Genomic DNA, 20,575 nt, shown 5'->3' on the forward strand with positions numbered 1-20,575 from the left:
AAAAGGAAAAGTTGTGAGATCAGGAGACTGGAACCAGAAAAGAAAGTTGTGAGTTGAGGAGGCTGGAACCAGAAAAGAAAATTGTTAGTTGAGGAGGCTGGAACCAGAAAAGAAAGTTGTGAGTTGTGGAGGCTATAACCAGAAAAGAAAGTTGTGAGTTGTGGAGGCTGTAACCAGAAAAGAAAGTTGTGAGTTGTGGAGGCTGTAACCAGAAAAGAAAGTTGTGAGTTGAGGAGGCTGGAACCAGAAAAGAAAGTTGTGAGTTGTGGAGGCTGTAACCAGAAAAGAAAGATGTGAGTTGGGGAGGCTGGAACCAGAAAAGAAAGTTGTGAGTTCAGGAGACTGGAACCAGAAAAGAAAGTTGCGAGTTGAGGAGACTGGAACCAGAAAAGAAAGTTGTGAGTTGTGGAGGCTGGAACCATAAAAGAAAGTTGTGAGTTGGGGAGGCTGGAACCAGAAAAGAAAGTTATGAGTTCAGGAGACTAGAACCAGAAAAGAAAGTTGCGAGTTGAGGAGACTGGAACCAGAAAAGAAAGTTGTGTGTTGAGGAGGCTGGAACCAGAAGAGAAAGTTGTGAGTTGAGGAGGCTGGAACCAGAAAAGAAAGTTGTGAGTTGAGGAGACTGGGAACCAGGAAAAGAAAGTGTGAGTTGAGAGAGGCTGGAACCAGAAAAAAAGTTGTGAGTTGAAGAGGCTGGAACCAGAAAAGAAAGTTGTGAGTTGAGGAGGCTGGAACCAGAAAAAAAAGTTGTGAGTTGAGGAGGCTGGAACCAGAAAAGAAAGTTGTTAGTTGTGGAGGCTGTAACCAGAAAAGAAAGTTGTCAGTTCAGGAGACTGGAGCCAGAAAAGAAAGTTGTGAGTTGAGGAGGCTGGAACCAGAAAAGAAAGTTGTGAGTTGAGGAGACTGGAACCAGAAAAGAAAGTTGTGAGTTGGGGAGGCTGGAATCAGAAAAGAAAGTTGTGAGATCAGGAGACTGGAACCAGAAAAGAAAGTTGTGAGTTGAGGAGACTGGAACCAGAAAAGAAAGTTATGCGTTGAGGAGACTGGAACCAGAAAAGAAAGTTATGAGTTGAGAGGCTAGGGGAGGCTGGAACAGGAGAAAGGCCTTGGCGGAACCAGAAAAGAAAGTGAGTTGTGGAGGCTGGAACCGAGAAAAGTTGTGAGTTGAGGAGACTAGAACCAGCAAAAGGAAAATTGTGAGTTGAGGAGACTGGAACCAGAAAGAAAGTTGTGAGTTGTGGAGACTGGAACAGACAAAGAAAGTTGTGAGTGTTGGGAGACTGAAACCAGAAAAGAAAGTTGTGAGTGAGGAGACTGGAAACAGAAAAGAAAGTTCGTGAGTTGAGGAGACTGGAACCCAAAAAAGAAAGTTGTGAATTTAAAAGGAAGGCTGGAACCATTTTGAAAAGGAAAGTTGTTGAGTTGAGGAGAACTGGAACCAGAAAAGAAAAGTTGTGCGTTGATTGGAGACTGGAACCAGAAAAGAAAAGTTGTTGAGTGGAGGAAGCTGGAAACCAGAAAAAGAAAGTTGGAGTGAGGAGGAACCTTGGGGGGGGGGGGCCCGGAACCAAAAAAGAAAGTTGTGAATTTAGGAGGTGGAAACCAGAAAAGAAAGTTGTGAGTTGAGGAGGACGGAAACCCGAAAAGAAAGTTGTGAGTTGAGGAGGAATGGGAACCAAGAAAAGAAAAATTTGTGAGTTGAGGAGGCTGGAACCAGAAAAGAAAGTTGTGAGTTGAGGAAGCTGGAACCAGAAAAGAAATACCAAAGCTCGGCAGTAGGGGGAATAAACCTCCAAAATGAGCAGTCAAAGGCCTGGATTTCCACAGAGTAAATTAGCAACCAGGTGGCCTGACGTGTGTTTTCCACCTTAGAGATACCTTCTAACCAAACAGCACATGAAAACAAGATGGCCTAAAGATGATTATGTCCCTTCATTTAACCTTAAATACAGTAAAATCTACTGAGGCTACAGGGCTGCAATTTGGTAAGCCCCTCTGTTTGGAGGGTGTATTATCAATATACCAATTTGCAGCCTTTAGTTTTGAAGCTAATTTTATTTACACAATGTACAAGGTGAATGCAGATGGCAGTTAGGACCCATATGAATGTTATGCTAAATAACGTTCATATTAACTACGCCCGACTTCATCCAAAACACGACAAGAGCCACATCGTCTTTAACCTTTCCTATAGGTTGTATCCAGTCATATAATGCGGAAATGTTATTCATGTCATTGTTGAAATGTACTCTACAAGGTCAGCCAGCGTCTAGACGCCATTTGCTTTCCATGAGTGGAATATTCCAGTAATAATCGTTTTCATTACGCCCGCCATATCGCCACTAAATCAGTTTAAACCGGGGGACACCTTCCTGCAATCAAAGGCTTCAAATTTCTCTCTCTCTCTCTCTCTCTTCTCTCTCTCTCTCTCTCTCTCTCTCTCTCTCTCTCTCTCTTTCGGTTTACTACTACCTAGTACATGAAGGACCCTATTCAACGGATTCCCATCATGGTGGGGTTAGGATGATCCACATACGAGATAGTGCGGCATCAAAGGGTTAAAGCCACTGTCTTCTGGGAAGAGTTACCAATTCATTAATAATCTTAAATCATTAGCATCAATGAACTGAACAGATTCCCCTTTTCCATATCATGATCATTTAATAAATGGCCCGTCAACTATTAATGATAGGAGCGTTTTCAAATGACAAACTGATAGGTATTGGAAGGAGTTACAATGTTCATTGTTAAATAAAGACTTAGTTGCAAAGTTTGGTCATCGGTCAAGCCGGGGTTTTACATAATTTATGACTCCTCTTTTCTTCTTCATAAAATGCCTCATTTGTTTATTTGCTCCATAAGATTATCTGCTGATTTAACTTGTGCGTAAGGAATGAAAAACCAAAATAAATCCTTATTGATGAAACGTACGAAAAACGTGCGATTAAATACAACTGAATATAGTCGAACATGAGGACATACCAAACAATCCGATGACGGCATAACTCCTCAAAATTGGACATAATTGCGAAGATTATGAAAAAAATAACTGACATAAAACAGACATAAAGGAACAACGGGGGATGTCTTTAGAGAATAAAACTGCAACTAATGACCCCAGAACATCTGGAGAACGACTCGAGACCCTTTTATGTTGACGAGATAATTGAAGTTCAAGAGGTATTTTTCTCTACATTGTTTTTTTTGTGTGGCTGGGGAAGCTGAGGTGAGGCAAATATTCCTGGAGAGGATTCAGCAATGATATATTTAAAAGTAATACATTGATCAAGAACAATTAGTGATAAATATTGGTAAATATCAAGAGGAAAGGAAAATTTATCGTTGGCGAATTACTCGTGAAATTTGTTGCATATCAGAGGAGAATGTATTGCGCGCCTGCGTTGTAACTGGGTATATATGTATGTATTAATGTGCAGTGTATTTTTTATGTACTTTATTCTCCTCAGTTTCTTTATCTGTACTGAACTGTTCACGTTATATGTTCCTATTTTTCATTCAATTCGTCTACAGAAAGAGAAAAATAATCAAAATTATATATATAGGTAATTGATATATCAGTGAACAGAGAAATAAGCTCTAAGTTTCAAACAAAGCCTGTAGAATACGTAGACATGATCTAGTGGCGAGAAAGATATTCCCGCGATATAACTGGAAAGCGAACTCAGTAAAATAAGGATAAAAAAAACTGGAAAGTTAAAATGCAAGAAGAAGAATTTAGGACGGGGGAAGCAACAGGATGCAACGAAAGGTCGATGGGATGCGAATTTTGAAGGGTGATGAATTGAAGGCAGAGAAGAACGTGGAACAATTGCTGAGGTGGATGGAATTCTGGAACTGGAAATAGACGTCACTGTGGAGGATGTAATAAGTCCCTGGAAAGTTCAAGGGGCGGAAATGCAGAACAATGAAATTCTTATCGTGGGAATTTCTACATTTGAATGATAACATAAAAAACGTAAGTTCTGAACGATGAAGTATCACCGCTTAGAAAGTTAAGAGGGATGAAATTCGGGAATCGGAGGTGGAAGTTACTGTAGATATACTGTAGTAACAAGCTCCTGAAAGAGTTTAGGACATTCTTATATCATAATTAAAAAGAGTAATTTAGGGCAGACCAGTAATTTGAAGGGGCGAGAGAATTATCGCAAAGTTTATGCAGTATTACTTTCTACGGCGGCGAAACTTATATTCCGAGCATAGATCCAGAACTATGATAAGGCGTGGTTTTGTGTGACAATGTTCGTTTGTCTTGCAGTAATAGTCGCCAGTCTATCTCGGTTTTAAAGCAAGGAAAATAGGAAATATTTTTACCCATTAATTTACAACATCCAAAATCTGTCAATGCCTTTTTGATGAACTGGTCAGAAGATAAACGGACATGAAATATATAAATCAATATTTGTCTGATTTTCCATAACAATTTGGCATAGTAGATGTTAAAAGGTTAGAATCATATGGATTTGATATTTCAGCATTACTTCACAGACAACATTGTTATACCCCACGCAAACATTTCCGAATTTCAGAGAAACGTTAAGGCTCAAACAGTGATTCTTTTCAAACTGTTTATGATCATACTTCTTTAATAGCTATCTTGGAAATGTGTGTGAAACTATCAAGGATATTGTTTCTGAATACTGTATTCAAAAATATATATATATTAATTCTTTTTAAAATACTTAAACTGAAAAGTTAATATCAACAAAACTTTTCCTAAAAATATGTCAGTTACAACAAACGAATAATCAAATGCTTAAGTGGATATATGTATATGTATGATAATGTATATGTATATTGAAGTAGAGGGATAGGTATAAGGATCAACGGTAGATAATATATAATATATAGATAGCATCGAGTATAAGAGAGCCAGATATATCGATAAGATATATATAGAGAGAGAATAGTAATAGAGATATACTATATATAGAGAGATATCGATTATATGAGCGAATATATAGCTATACTATATAGAATATATAAGATAGAGAGAGAAGAGATGTTATATAGCAATAGAGAATATATAGATATTTAGACCCTATAGATACGATAATAGTATAATAATAGATATAATAGAATAATATATAAGAGGAGATTCTATATAGATAGATATATATAGAATATATCAAATATTATATATATATCTCTATATATCTAGATATATAGATATATATATATAGGCTTATATATAATATATATATATATATATTAATATATATATATCTATATATATAATATATATATAGAGAGAGAGAGAGAGAGAGAGAGAGAGATGAGAGAAGAGAGAGAGAGAGAGATGAGAGAGAGAGAGAGAGATATGTATATATATATATATATATATATATATTATATATATATAAAGTATCTTTTAAAAAGATCATATATATATATATAAAAAGACTCTTTTTAAAAATACTTAAATTGAAAAGTAAACATCAATAAACTTTTCCTGAAAATATGTCAGCCAGAACAAACGAGTAATCAAATGCTTAAGTGGAATCGGGCGAAAAAAAAAAAACATTAACGAAAATCATTTAAACCTGCTTACGGAAAAGTAAAAAAAAAACTCATAAAGCATCGCTACAGAATTATCATAACGATTCCGCCTTATATCTATAACATATCAGCAACATTTCAGTGAAACATTTTCAACAATTCATGGCTTTCCGAGGAACATGGACTTTCTAAGCCGAACAGAATCGAAGCTTCTTATTTATAAGGCGCCTACGAAGGCAGGAGAGCTGTATTTGCCGTTCCCAACATCCAGTCTATATTCATTCAATGAATATCACGAAATTTATTCGGTCAACGTCGCGAAATTTATTCTGTCAAAATGCCGATTTCTTTTCTAATGAAATCTCGATAGAATTTTGATCGAAATCCCGAAATTCGTTGTCAAAAAAAAAAAAAAAAAAAAAAAAAAAACTGAAAGGAATGTCAAAATCCAGAAATTTACTCATTCTAAAATCAGTAATTTTTATTTACAAAATCATGGTACCTATTCTGATGAAATTCCGAGTGATAATCAGTCAAAAACATAAAACTCATAGGTATTTCTGCTTATACGTCACGTATTTACTACTAAAGAATAAATTCTGAGTAACTATCCATAGATGTTCTTCAGGCACAAGCCTCACGAGAAATTGAACATTGAGGAATGGAGGAATTAACTGGATTAGACTAAATTCTTAAAGCTGAAATTTTTTCCAAAATAGATTATGTTCCTATTACCTACAATAAGGTCTCCTTCATTCGTTTATTCCAATTTATATATTTAAACATCAATAAAGAGTTTACAAGGAAAACGTTAGTGAATGAAAAAGCAAACAATTCATCAGGAATTAATAATACGGAGACTAAATTTTACAAATGTTACCATCCTGAATCGACACGAATCAATGTAACAAGAATAAGAACCAGCCATCAAAGATGAAACAAGACGGCACTGTACCACAAGATTTTTCAACAGCAAACCAGGAAAAGATTCTGTCAACTAGAAACCTTCGAGGAATATTCAGATTAACGCAGTGGGACCTTTGTCCTGTCAAAATGTCAGCACGAACTCAATAAAAAAAAATTCGTGTTCCCTTCAAATAACCATCTTGACATTGCTGAGACACCAGCGAAGCCTCCGTTAGATACGCCAGTCAAATAAGTATTATTAAACTAATACCCGGTGGGAATGATTTTCGTTTCTATCTGAATATTGGGAGTTTTATTCACTAATATACAAACCTTTTGTAATCTTGAGATATTGAGAAGGGGGATTGTTATTCTATAGAAGAGACATTTCTAACGATACCGGGCACTAACTTACCGCATTAGACGTCGCACAGCCGATAGGTCCTCCATTGTCTTTTGTAAATTCGTGAACATCATTACCTGAAAAATTAATAAATTATGTCAATAGGAGGTATATGTAAAGGACATATGGATGAAGTTTCATCAGCAACGCCTTTAACTAAAATTTATATCAGTAACAGCGACTCTGAACGTGTATTTATCCTGTTTTGAGAGTTAGCATTCAGTTAAATCCAAAACAGTTTATGGGACTTGCTGATTATATATAAATACGTTTGTTGGAAAATCTTGGAAAATAAAGATGTTTAATTGAATATGACAATTCAGTGACAACTATATATCAAAATAACTGTTTTTCAATTAAAAGAGGCCTTGCCCGTTCTCAAGCCAGAGAATTGCAAGATAAATATGTTGATAGAAATGGGGCTCATTAAACGGTTTACCTATAGCCTCTGACATTATATTTTGTTAATGGATCCAAACATCTGTCTCCTGAAAGAAAGAACTTCAGAGTTATTAACAATTTTTGACACTAAGTGAACCTATAGTTCCCGTTTTAAGGAATTCATTCTTTTTCTTCATTCATACTGAAGGCTTATGGCATGGCCAACTGAACTCCTTCACGTAGTCCAAGTCTGAAAGATAAAGAGATAAAAGACAGAGAAGGGAATACTGTGGCATCCTTGTTTATCGAAACTAGGCAGAGACGGGATTTCAATCTTGACTGAATCTTTGGTGATAATGGGTGCGGGTATTCACCGTCACCTTTGGTAGACAGACTATGAGGAGGCTGGAGAGAGCTGCAATGTCACAGAGAAGCCAAAAAGACCCACAGATTGAGTACCTCGCTTGCAAATATATTTCTAAAGGGTCAAAACGCTGGAACGATAAACAGCGTCCTATGGGACGAGACTTCCTACTTAAATTCTCTATAAAGTTCATTTTATTTTAAGACTTCATATTATACAGTAACATAAATAAAAGCTGTCTTAAAACATAGATTACAGAGGAATGATTGGGTGGTTTACGATCGAATTATGAGCAATCCAGTTATCTGTGGATTTGATCAGAACGATTTCAGGATTCATGAATTAAGTGATCACATATATCCCAAACTCTACTGGCCGGAAAGAAAACGTACGTAAACAGAGAGAGAGAGAGAGAGATGAGAGGAGGAGAGAGACGAAGAAGAGAGGGAGAGAGACGAGAGAGAGAGAGAGAGAGAATTTTAAAGTTATTTATATATATATATATATATATATATATAATATATATATATATATATATATATATATATATATATTTATATATATATATATATGTGTGTGTGTGTGTGTGTGTGTGTGTGTGTGTGTGTGTGTAAAGCCCATACATACATACCCAAACCAATATGCATAGGTTATGATGAGAATCCATCGCCATTAAATTAGATAAAAAAAAATTTGAAGAGGTCTGTGTTACAATCATCCTTAATTGAATTACAGTGATTGGAGTCTGGACCCAGATGGGAAGACAGTAGCTCGTTAGCCGAGGGCATTAATGCCAACCTTCTGTTTCCTCACTTAGCTGAGCTGAGGCGTGAATTGATTCGATTTCGCGGGGGGTGGGGCTGGGGTTGGGGGTCGCCGGAAGAACATGAGTCTTTAAAGGAATTATATACTTCCCACTCGAAGCCCAACCCTGTAGTTTGCTGAAGGTTGTTTCCTATTCTGATTTAATATGACCCGGCGCTTCTTGCAGGGAAGTCCCTGTCTTCTATGTACCCAAATAAATAAAAGATACAGGTTCGAATCCTAATGGGGTAGGATGCACTAATAAATTATTTTTTATGGGTGTAAGTTATATGCAAGATATAGTTAATTCGACATTGATGCTCTTCAAAGTTTCATAACTACAAGCAAAATTTCATATTTTACATATATATAATACACACACACACACACACACACACACACACACACACACACATATATATATATATATATATATATATATATATATATATATATATATATATATATATATATGATGTATTTATGATATATATACTATACATAATATATATATATATATATATATATCTATATATTTATATATATATAGATATATATATATATATATATAGATATAATTATATATTATAACGTATATATTATATTTATAATAAATATATACATGTTATATTTGCGTTGTGCGTTGTGAATCTATCCATGTTCGTAGGGACAATCAGACTTCACCCATCTATCAATCCTTTTTACGAAGCCGCCTCCCAGTTCCCACCTGCTAGTTCCCACAAAGGTCTCATTCCCTTTCAGTTTAGTAGATGGGGAAAAACCTAAAAAAAAAAAAAAAACTCTCCTCAGAGACGACAGAGAGAACGAAAAAGAATGACGGTCACAAACACGAGGCATGTTTTCTGGAGAAAATTCAGAGCACGCGATTGCTCTTGTTACAATGTGCATGGCCGGCACAAGACTGAAGAGCAAAACCAACGTTACGGTATTACTTGGAAAACTTTACACACACACTCATATATCATATATATATATATATATATAGATATATATATAATATATATATATATAATATTTATAATATATAGATATCTAATAAAAGGAGCCCATAAAAACACCAAAATATAGAGATAAAAATACTATATTTCAGAGACTGCTGTCTCTCTCTTCAGGTAGATGAATGGGAAAAGTTTACAGAAAAGGTGGTATTTATACCAAGGTCACCCCCGCTGATAATCTTCCTTTAATCTTCTTAAGCGTTGGTTGAATGAAAATCTTATCGATCACATCTGAATCCCATGCTCCTTTTGAGATGTTCATTACCTGCCAATGGGAAATTATCTGAATAGGGGGAAAATTCTTCCCCTATTCAGATCATTTCCAATTTGTGCTTGACAAAATAATAAAGTTAGTTGAATTATGTGCATCTAATAACGTATTTTCATTCGTTGAATCATTCTATAAGCAAAAATTCGGGTGTAGTATGGGTAGTCTTTTAATTCCTGTTTTAGCCACAAATCTGTACATGGAATATTTTGAAACTACTGTAATAAATGCAATAAAAACCCCAAAACATGCTGTGGATGAGATATGTAGATGATATTCTAACATTTGGGGATAATAGAGGTGGGTGACAATTTTAATGAATTCCTTTCAAAATTAAACGCATTAGTGCCCAGTATCAAATTTAAAGTTGAATGGGAAACAGACAACAAAATTCCTTTTCTTGATGTTTTAATAATCAGAGACACGACAGAATACAAATTTACCATATACAGAAAACCAACGTTCTCACTTTCATACATAAATAAAAATTCCACACCTGGACACGATTAAGACGGTGACTCAGACCCTCGGAAAATCTAACCCTTTTGCATTTACCTACCCAAACACCTTAGCCAAATCCCTGATTAACGTCCAACAAAAGACATCCCCCAAGGACACTGGAGTTTATGAAATCCCATGCCAGGACTGTGACCAATCTTACATTGGATTTACAGGAAAATCACTTCCCCAGAGATTAATACAACACAAACGGTCAGTTAAGTATGGACAATAGAACTCAGCTATTTTCAACCATATAATTGAACATAACCATAGAATAAACTGGAATTTGTTATGTATAATTTATAGCAGCAACTACCAGTACAAGAGTCAAATGATGGAATCGGCCTTAATAGAGAGGCAGGTAATGAACATCTCAAAAGGAGCATGGGATTCAGATGTGATTGACAAGATTTTCATTCAACCAACGCTTAAGAAGATTAAAGGAAGATTATCAGCGGGGGTGACCTAAATTGGCTTACCTGTGGATGGACCTCTTGGTATATATACCACCTTTTCTACCTGAAGAGAGAGACAGCAGTCTCTTAAATATAGTATTTTTTACCTCTATATTTTGATGTTTTTATGGGCTCCTTTTATAAGATGGAATTCTGTTGTAACAGAACATTTTTACCAGTAAATATATTATAATATATATATATAATATATTATAATATATATATATATATTATATAGATATATATATATAATCTAAATATATATATATATGTATATATAACATATATATAAATATTTCTATATATATATATCTATATATATATATAATAATATATATATATATACAATATATATATAATATATATATATATATATATGTATATATGTATATATATATATTTATATATAGATATATATATATATATATATATATATATATATATATATACATATATATATATATATATATATATATATATATATATATATATATATGATATATGTATATATATTATATCTATATATATATATCTATTATATATATATATATATGATACACATATATATATATATATATATATATATATTATATAATATACATATATTATCATATAATATATATATATATATATATATATATATATATATATATGTATGTTTTATACCATATATATATGTATATATATATATATCTATCTATATACTATATATATATATATAGATATTGAAATATAACTTCTCTCTGAGCCACTAAATTAACAGCACGAGATTTAAATAGGAAAACGCACTATCTGCATCGTGCATATTTGCATAAAGGTCCCGGGGGGTGTGGGGGAAAAATTTGCAGTCGTGGGGAATGACGTCGCTTATAATGCAAATGATCAAGTCATATAGGCATTTGCTTCCCCCAGAAAAATTTAATAACATGGAGTAAAAAATTTCCCCGTTATTGTTTTTTTATAACAGAGGTTGATGAAACATTTTGATTTCTAATAAATAACAACAGTAAGTATTCCGTCCATACGAAGGATTTGGCTGTGCATTGAGTATTTCTTAGATGCAGTGATGGTGGTGTAATTAATTAAGAGCGAATTTGCCTTTATATTACGATCACATAAAGTTCAGTCAAAGGCTTGTAACTGGATTTTCGACTAAGTTTCGTTCTAAATTTGGAGCATGTCTGGAATAATTGAAAATACATACTAGAATTTTTTATAAACATTAGCATATACGTACCTCTGTGACTACTTAAAATGGACAGTATTTGCAATCACCAGTTGTTTTTGTTTTATACCCTTTTGTGTTCTTTTCATTTATATTCAAATGAGATACTGTGACGTTTCGTGAAACTATAGAGCTAGCTTTTTATAACTAGTATTTTACACACGCAAATAACTACCATTAACCCTTACAATTCCACATCTCAGCAAGCGCGTGTATTTATCTCAAGTACACTTAAATTCTTCACTCCAAGTTTTCTTAAATACTTCGTCTAAATTACCGTAAAACTACCTATTTTCTTAATTTCACCAAATTCATTTAGTTTTCCTTTCAAATTCTAATCCGAAGAGCCTCAAAAGTAGCATCTAGAAATCAGGAGACTGGCAAAGACATGTAAATGCGATGCTCCATATATTCGGAGTCTACTATCCGACAACAAAGCAAAAGATGCTGTTACTGAACCGCTCTGAATAAAAAATAGTTTTCTCTTCTTGGAATCTTATTCACTCAAAAACTCATTTTCCTTCTTTACAACAAGATTGTTTTCTTTTTCCTTTTTTTTCAAGGGGAAGGGGAGGGCACATGTTGACGGATAATTGAAAACCTACTTCTCGAGAAAACCCAGGAATTATTACCGGATTTCAAGGAATCTAAGATTCTTTGCATGATGCGAGTGCATAACTTACTTTATATTCCATAATTTTTTTTCAGTTCCCTTTTTTTTTTCTTTTTTTATATGAATATGCAGCTCTCAGCATTCTGCCGAGGAACTCAAAAGGCATAAATTGGAGGAAGACGCCCTTCCTTACGTAACCTTTGTGAATGACGCAATCTGTTGTCTGCCCGGTATCATGAAATTACAACGCATATCGTGTTTTGTTCAGCATCGTAAAAAAAAGAAAAAAAACGTTTTTTTTTTTGTTTCTTTCTTTTTTGGTCTATCACAGTCCTCCAATTCGACTGGGTGGTATCTATAGTGTGGGGTTCCGGGTTGCATCCTGCATCCTTAGGAGTCCATCACTTTTCTTACTATGTGTGCCGTCTCTATGGATCACACTCTTCTGCATGAGTCCTGGAGCTACTTCAGCCTCTAGTTTTTCTAGATTCCTTTTCAGGGATCTAGGGATCGTGCCTAGTGCTCCTATGATTATGGGTACGATTTCCACTGGCATATCCCATATCCTTCTTATTTCTATTTTCAGATCTTGATACTTATCCATTTTTTCCCTCTCTGTATGTTTCCTGGTTTTCTGATCTATGCTGCGGAGTTCTGCCTTCGTCCATTCCACTATTCTTGCGCTGTATCTGATTACTGGCACTGCCCATGTGTTTATGGCTTTTATCATATTTCCGGCGTTGAGTTTTGACTTGAGTATCGCCTTGAGTCTCTGCATATATTCTTTCCTGATCGTGTCCTTCATCTCTTGGTGTTTTATATCCCCTCCTTCCATTATTCCCAGGTATTTGTATCCTGTCTCATCTATGTGTTTGATGTTGCTCCCATCTGGTAGCTTTATCCCTTCAGTTCTCGTTACTTTGCCTTTTTGTATGTTGACTAAGGCGCATTTTTCTATTCCAAACTTCATCCTGATGTCCCCAGATACAATCCTTACAGTCTGGATTAGGGTATCTATTTCCTTGATGCTCTTACCATACAGCTTGATGTCGTCCATGAACATCAGATGGTTGATTCAGTTGCCTCTTTTTTTGAGTTGGTACCCGGCATCCATCTTCTGTAGTACTTTTGTCAGGGGAATCATGGCTACTACGAAGAGTAGTGTGGACAGCGAGTCGCCCTGGAAGATCCCTCTCCTGATATTAACCTCTGCTAGTCTTATTCCAGAGCTTGTAAGTATTGTATTCCAGTTGCGCATTGTATTTTTGAGGAAGCTGATGGTGTTTTCCTCTGCCCCATATATTTTCAGGCATTCTATTAGCCATGTGTGTGGTATCATGTCGAAGGCTTTCTAATAGTCTATCCATGCCATATTATTATTATTATTATTATTATTATTATTATTTTTTTTTTTTTTTTTTTTTTTTTTTTTTTTTTTTTTTTTGTGTGTGCTCTATCACAGTCCTCCAATTCGACTGGGTGGTATTTATAGTGTGGGGTTCCGGGTTGCATCCTGCCTCCTTAGGAGTCCATCACTTTTCTTACTATGTGTGCCGTTTCTAGGATCACACTCTTCTGCATTAGTCCTGGAGCTACTTCAGCCTCTAGTTTTTCTAGATTCCTTTTCAGGGATCTTGGGATCGTGCCTAGTGCTCCTATGATTATGGGTACGATTTCCACTGGCATATCCCATATCCTTCTTATTTCTATTTTCAGATCTTGATACTTATCCATTTTTTCCCTCTCTTTCTCTTCAACTCTGGTGTCCCATGGTATTGCGACATCAATGAGTGATACTTTCTTCTTGCCTTTGTCAATCAACGTCACGTCTGGTCTGTTTGCACGTATCACCCTATCCGTTCTGATACCATAGTCCCAGAGGATCTTGCCTGATCGTTTTTCTATCACTCCTTCAGGTTGGTGCTCGTACCACTTATTACTGCAAGGTAGCTGATGTTTCTTGCACAAGCTCCAGTGGAGGGCTTTTGCCACTGAATCATGCCTCTTTTTGTACTGGTTCTGTGCAAGTGCCGGGCATTCACTTGCTATGTGGTTTATGGTTTCATTTTTCGTATTGCACTTCCTACATATGGGAGAGATGTTATTTCCGTCTATCGTACTTTGAACATATCTGGTTCTTAGGGCCTGATCTTGTGCCGCTGTTATCATTCCTTCAGTTTCCTTCTTTAGCTCTCCCCTCAGTAGCCATTGCCAATTGTCATCGCTGGCTAGTTCTTTAGTCTGTCTCATGTATTGTCCGTGCATTGGTTTGTTGTGCCAGTCCTCTGTTCTTTCTGTCTTTCTCCTGTCTCTGTATATTTCTGGGTCTTCGTCTACTTTTATTAGTCCTTCTTCCCATGCACTCTTTAGCCACTCGTCTTCACTGGTTTTCAGATATTGCCCCAGTGCTCTGTTTTCGATGTTGACGCAGTCCTCTATACTTAGTAGTCCTCTCCCTCCTTCCTTTCGTGTTATGTATAGTCTGTCCGTATTTGCTCTTGGGTGTAGTGCTTTGTGTATTGTTCTTTGTTTCCTGGTTTTCTGATCTATGCTGCGGAGTTCTGCCTTTGTCCATTCCACTATTCCTGCGCTGTATCTGATTACTGGTACTGCCCATGTGTTTATGGCTTTTATCATATTTCCGGCGTTGAGTTTTGACTTGAGTATCGCCTTGAGTCTCTGCATATATTCTTCCTGATCGTGTCCTTCATCTCTTGGTGTTTTATATCCCCTCCTTCCATTATTCCCAGGTATTTTGTAGTCCTGTCTCATCTATGTGTTTGATGTTGCTCCCATCTGGTAGCTTTATCCCTTCAGTTCTCGTTACTTTGCCTTTTTGTATGTTGACTAAGGCGCATTTTTCTATTCCAAACTCCATCCTGATGTCCCCAGATACAATCCTTACAGTCTGGATTAGGGTATATTTCCTTGATGCTCTTACCATACAGCTTGATGTCGTCCATGAACATCAGATGGTTGATTTTGTTGCCTCTTTTCTTGAGTTGGTACCCGGCATCCATCTTCTGTAGTACTTTTGTCATGGGAATCATGGCTACTACGAAGAGTAGTGGGGACAGTGAGTCGCCCTGGAAGATCCCTCTCCTGATATTAACCTCTGCTAGTCTTATTCCAGAGCTTGTAAGTATTATATTCCAGTTGCGCATTGTATTTTTGAGGAAGCTGATGGTATTTTCCTCTGCCCCATATATTTTCAGGCATTCTATTAGCCATGTGTGTGGTATCATGTCGAAGGCTTTCTTATAGTCTATCCATGCCATGCTTAGGTTGGTTTTCCTTCTACTGTTCTTCATTACCATTTTGTCTATCAGGAGCTGGTCTTTTGTGCCCCTACACTTCCTTCTGCAGCCTTTCTGTTGGTGGGGGATGGTGTTTGTCTCCTCTAGTAGATGTATAGCCTTTCACTGATGATACCTGTTAGTAACTTCCACATTATTATTGTAGGCAGGTGATAGGCCTGTAGTTACTGGCTATATTTCCCTTACTCTTGTCTTTTTGTACTAAGGATGTTCTTCCTGTGGTCATCCATTTGGGTGCATGGTGATTTGAGATACAATGCTGGAGTTGTTCTGCTATTCGTGGGTGTAGGGCCTTGAAGTTTTTGAGCCAGTATCCATGGACTTCATCGGGACCTGCGGCTTTCCAGTTTGGCATTTTCTTTAGTTGGTGTCTGACTGTGTCTGTCGTGATCTCTGTGAATCTTTGTTTTATTCTCCCTGTTTCTTCTTCCTTGACTTCCTGGAGCCATGTTGCATGTTTGTTGTGTGATACCGGATTGCTCCATATGTTTTCCCAGAGTCTCTTACTTGGTTCGGCTTCAGGAATTTCTGGGTGGTTGTCTTCCCCTCTTAGTGGCTGTATAGTCTTTTCTGGTTGGTTCCGATAGTTTGTTCTGTTGGTATCCCTTATTCCTGTTCATGTACCGTTGGATCTTGTGTGCTTTGGCCTTAAGCCTCTGATTATTATTATTATTATTATTATTATTATTATTATTATTTTATTATTATTATTATTATTGATTATTATTATTATTATTATTATTATTATTATTATTATTATTATTATTATTATTATTATTATTATTCAAAGATAAGCCATTAATTGACCGCAAAGACACAGACTACAATACTAAAATGTATATATGAAAAGAGAGAGAGAGAGAGAGAGAGAGAGAGAGAGAGAGAGAGAAGGGGGGGGGGGGCGGGGGGGGGGGTTAGGAATCTCCTAAAAGCAATATAAACGAAACAAGATCATAGATAAGAAATAAAATCAGATTGCCTAATGATTAATAAGCACTTGGAACATAAAAACAACATAAACAAATAACGAACAGATCACAGAACTAAAAGAGTGTTAAAGTCTTTCCTGAATTTGAGAACATCAAAGACGCCATTTAAGTAGCAGGATTTTGAAAGCCTCAGAGTGGCAGTGCTGAGAGCGGCCGAATATTTTGGTAGTTACAGAAGTGAGATGTTTGAATTCTCAGAATGACAACGCTAAAGTCGCCAGGTGGGGATAATGATATAAGCTGGAGAATGATAACGTCGAAAGAAGAACACTTATATTGAAAGTTTCACAAAGGTAATTGTTTAAAGTTTCATGATGAGCAATTTAGCGGATATATATTTTTCTGTTCAAGTCAACTGCACATTCTTTAAAAAATGTAGGCCTAGACCAATGACTGGGAAGCAACAGCCTTATCAGTGTAGAGCCGCTTCTGCATGAATGCCATGCTCACATGAAAGATAGACACTTAAGAATGCACCACCTATTCTGTTAACTATAAATGACAGAAAGTACCAGGCTTTTTTTATAGAAAAGGTCTACAGAACAGCAAGCACTACCACAGTATAGGTAGGTACTACATCTTTGTCCATTTGTACGTCGGTATGAAAAACCCCTCTATCTTGAACTTCCTTATTAGGGTAAAAATTTTTATCAGTGCTGTTAATTTCTGTATCGCCTGCGCTACTAGATGGAATTCGAGGGAAAAACACTCAAGATTTATCCAATTCAAATTGAGAAAGAATGTCTGAAAACCAAACTTAAGGAGGAAACCAAAAACAGATTGGCTGTTTATTGTCTAGAATCATTCTAGATGAACGTACCTAGACTATTATAACTCAAACAACTTGCATAGGTTCATTGGAAAGTTTATGAGCTTCGGTCCGATAATTGCAGAATTTCCACCTTCTAAACTTGTCATGAGCTAGCTCCCAAACATCACACGAGTTACCCTCTAAACAGATGCATTTTCTATGAGTATACAATAACAAGATAATAGAAAATGCAAATTCTTGCTCTAATTGAGGTACACCTATTAATGATTGACTTTTGCCTTCGGCACTTTACCCCAAACTTTTTATACTGAAAACCTAGAATGACAAAGGTCACAGCGTAAAGATAATGTTACAAGTCCCAAGATTACAGTAGTTAAACGAAACACTAAGCGTGACTAAGGCCTTAAAGCTTGGACATAAAGTAATAATACTGAACAGCCCTATTGTGATAAAGTTTAAAGCTGCAGAATTATAATATTAAAGGTTCCAGGATGACAGAGCTGCAACAAAGTATTATTGGTTAGGAGCTTTAGCATAGGCTAATACTTAAAGATATAAAAAGAGTATTAGTGTTTCAAGTTACAGGATGATAATGTTAATTTTAAGGCTTCGATAAAATAGTGATGAAACCAAGCACTGCGGCCTTGAAGCTTAAACCTATAAATATTAGGTATTACTGAAGAATTCCAGAGTGACAAAGTTAAAAGATGAAAATGATACTGTTGAAAGCCTCGGAATGTTAAATTGACAATCTCGGTGGTAATTTCGAGGCCTCACTGATTTTTCTTAAGAATGCTGAGATGAAATGTCCTCGAGTGATGAAGCTGACAACTGCAGAACAAAAAAAGTTCACTCTGGATGACAGTATTGAAACCAAGGACTATGGCGTTGGGTCGTTAACCTGAGAAGGTTAATAGTAAAGATCGTAGAGTGATAAAGCTGACTTCTGCAACATATTAAATGCCTTTTTAAATCTTCGTTATGCATAGCAACAGAACTACAGTAATTAAGTATAGCGCATGTACATGAGCCACTTTAGATAATTAATCCAAATTTAATCACAAGAAAAATTAGATTGGCTTTCAAAACGCAATGAAGGACCCGAGTTTCATCCTATGTTCAATCTATATTCATATATCTATAATAAGACATCAAAAGTTTGCAAACCTAAGTTACAAAGACACTAATTAGTCTTTGAAATGTTCTGAATTTAGCGTCCAAATATTTTACGGAAGCGTAAGTGCTAATAGTAATTGGACCTTGACAAATGAAAATGAGACCCTATTTACCTCCAGTCTGAATTGAATCTAATTCATATCTGTATGTGGAGATTTACTTGATATATGAAATTCCTTTCAAGCTGAGTTTATTCTTGAGCTACAATTTATGCTTCCTTTTAGTACTACTGGAGAGGAGGATCGAAATGAACAATCTTATACAACTCTGCTGTTAGTAATGCTGCGTTTGGAGTTAAGAATCCTAAAAACTTGCTGAACTCTAGCAATAAAAAAAAAGTTACTCTAAGAGATATTAGCTTTGGAATTATTAGCTTGAGATAATACCAACCACCGTAATCGTTTGATATTGCAAAGTATTCTGGTAATATTGACGGAAGTAATCTGGTAATATTGTGTTTTTGTATGGTGTTTTTACGTTACAAGGAACCAGTGGTTATTCAGCAACGGGACCAACGGCTTTACGTCCGAACCACATCGAAGATGAACTTCTATCACCAGAAATAAACATCTCTAACACCTCAATGGAATGCCTGGGAATCGAATTCGCGTCACCAAGGTGGTAGTCCAAGACTAAACCGACCACGCCACTGAGGCGCTTCTGTTAATAATGACCCAAGTGAGAGGGGAATAAGTTTTGAATTTTTCGCCTAATTTATCCAGCATCTTGGAAACACTGAATGGGTACAACTAGAACCCATTCAAGTTTACCTCCCATTTAATCAGTATCAAACTTGGGGTTGTCAGGGATTCTCATCTGAATAGCTTTCATGAAAGACGTTACTATCTGTAATATCGCGACGTTCAAGCTATAAAAAGTAAATGCAACCTAGTAAACTATAACTAGTACAAATACAAAATAGTGTCGTGTGTTCAGTCTTGGGGTTACCATGGACCGTTGAGTATTTAGCGATTTTGCTAATCTTAGTGTGATTTCGGGACTCTCTCTCTATTAACTAATTGATTCCGGTCTTCATCCTTTGCATTCTCAACAAAGTCCCAGTCGATTTGTGCGAGTTTATAACATGCCTGGAAAAAATAATCCACAACACCAGTCGATATTTTATAAAAGCTTTTAGCCCCTACCTTTCCTTGTTCTGGCTAACCACCTCAATATTTAACACTGGAAATCTACCAATTGTACATGTTCATGTATTCTTCGTGATTTTCATCTATACTCATGTATTCTTCGTGATTTTCATTTATCCTGTTCCGCTGTCCTAGTTCTAAAATATTGGCAGCTTAGGGTTTGCGAGAACAGAAAATAAAATGTTAGGTAGCCAATACAATGGTAGTTTCTCGCTGAAGGTCACTAAGCAGTGTGTTGAGTAGAACCATTATACAGTACAGCGTTACTTTCAACAAAACAGCGTTAGGTAACCTGCAGAAATGTTTAACCTAAATTAAAATAATTTCGATTTTCGAAGTATTTATCCCTTTTCATAACAGACGGCCTAAGAGTGGGAATAACAAAGGATCAATCAGGGAAAAAGATTAAATTTGCATTTCACTTAAATTGCTAACAAGTAGCAGCGGCATGGCCAATGGCGCGACTTTCCTGGAAAGATTATCCCAATTAAAAAGTTGATCAAACTAATTAAATTTTCACTGTCACTGAGCCATATGTTCGATTTCATGGGCGATTGATTAGCTTTGGTAAAATGATTTTCGTGTAGACACCACATTGTCAAACTCAAGTGCGTCCAAGATTTAGAACAGTTCCCAGAAATACCTACTCTCAGTTGGGCATGCTTTGGTCAAGAGTGGATTTCAAGCAGTCAAAATTTACTTTACAAGAAAATTAAC

Source organism: Macrobrachium nipponense, chromosome 44, assembly GCF_015104395.2.
Source record: "Macrobrachium nipponense isolate FS-2020 chromosome 44, ASM1510439v2, whole genome shotgun sequence".
Lineage (NCBI taxonomy): Eukaryota > Metazoa > Arthropoda > Malacostraca > Decapoda > Palaemonidae > Macrobrachium > Macrobrachium nipponense.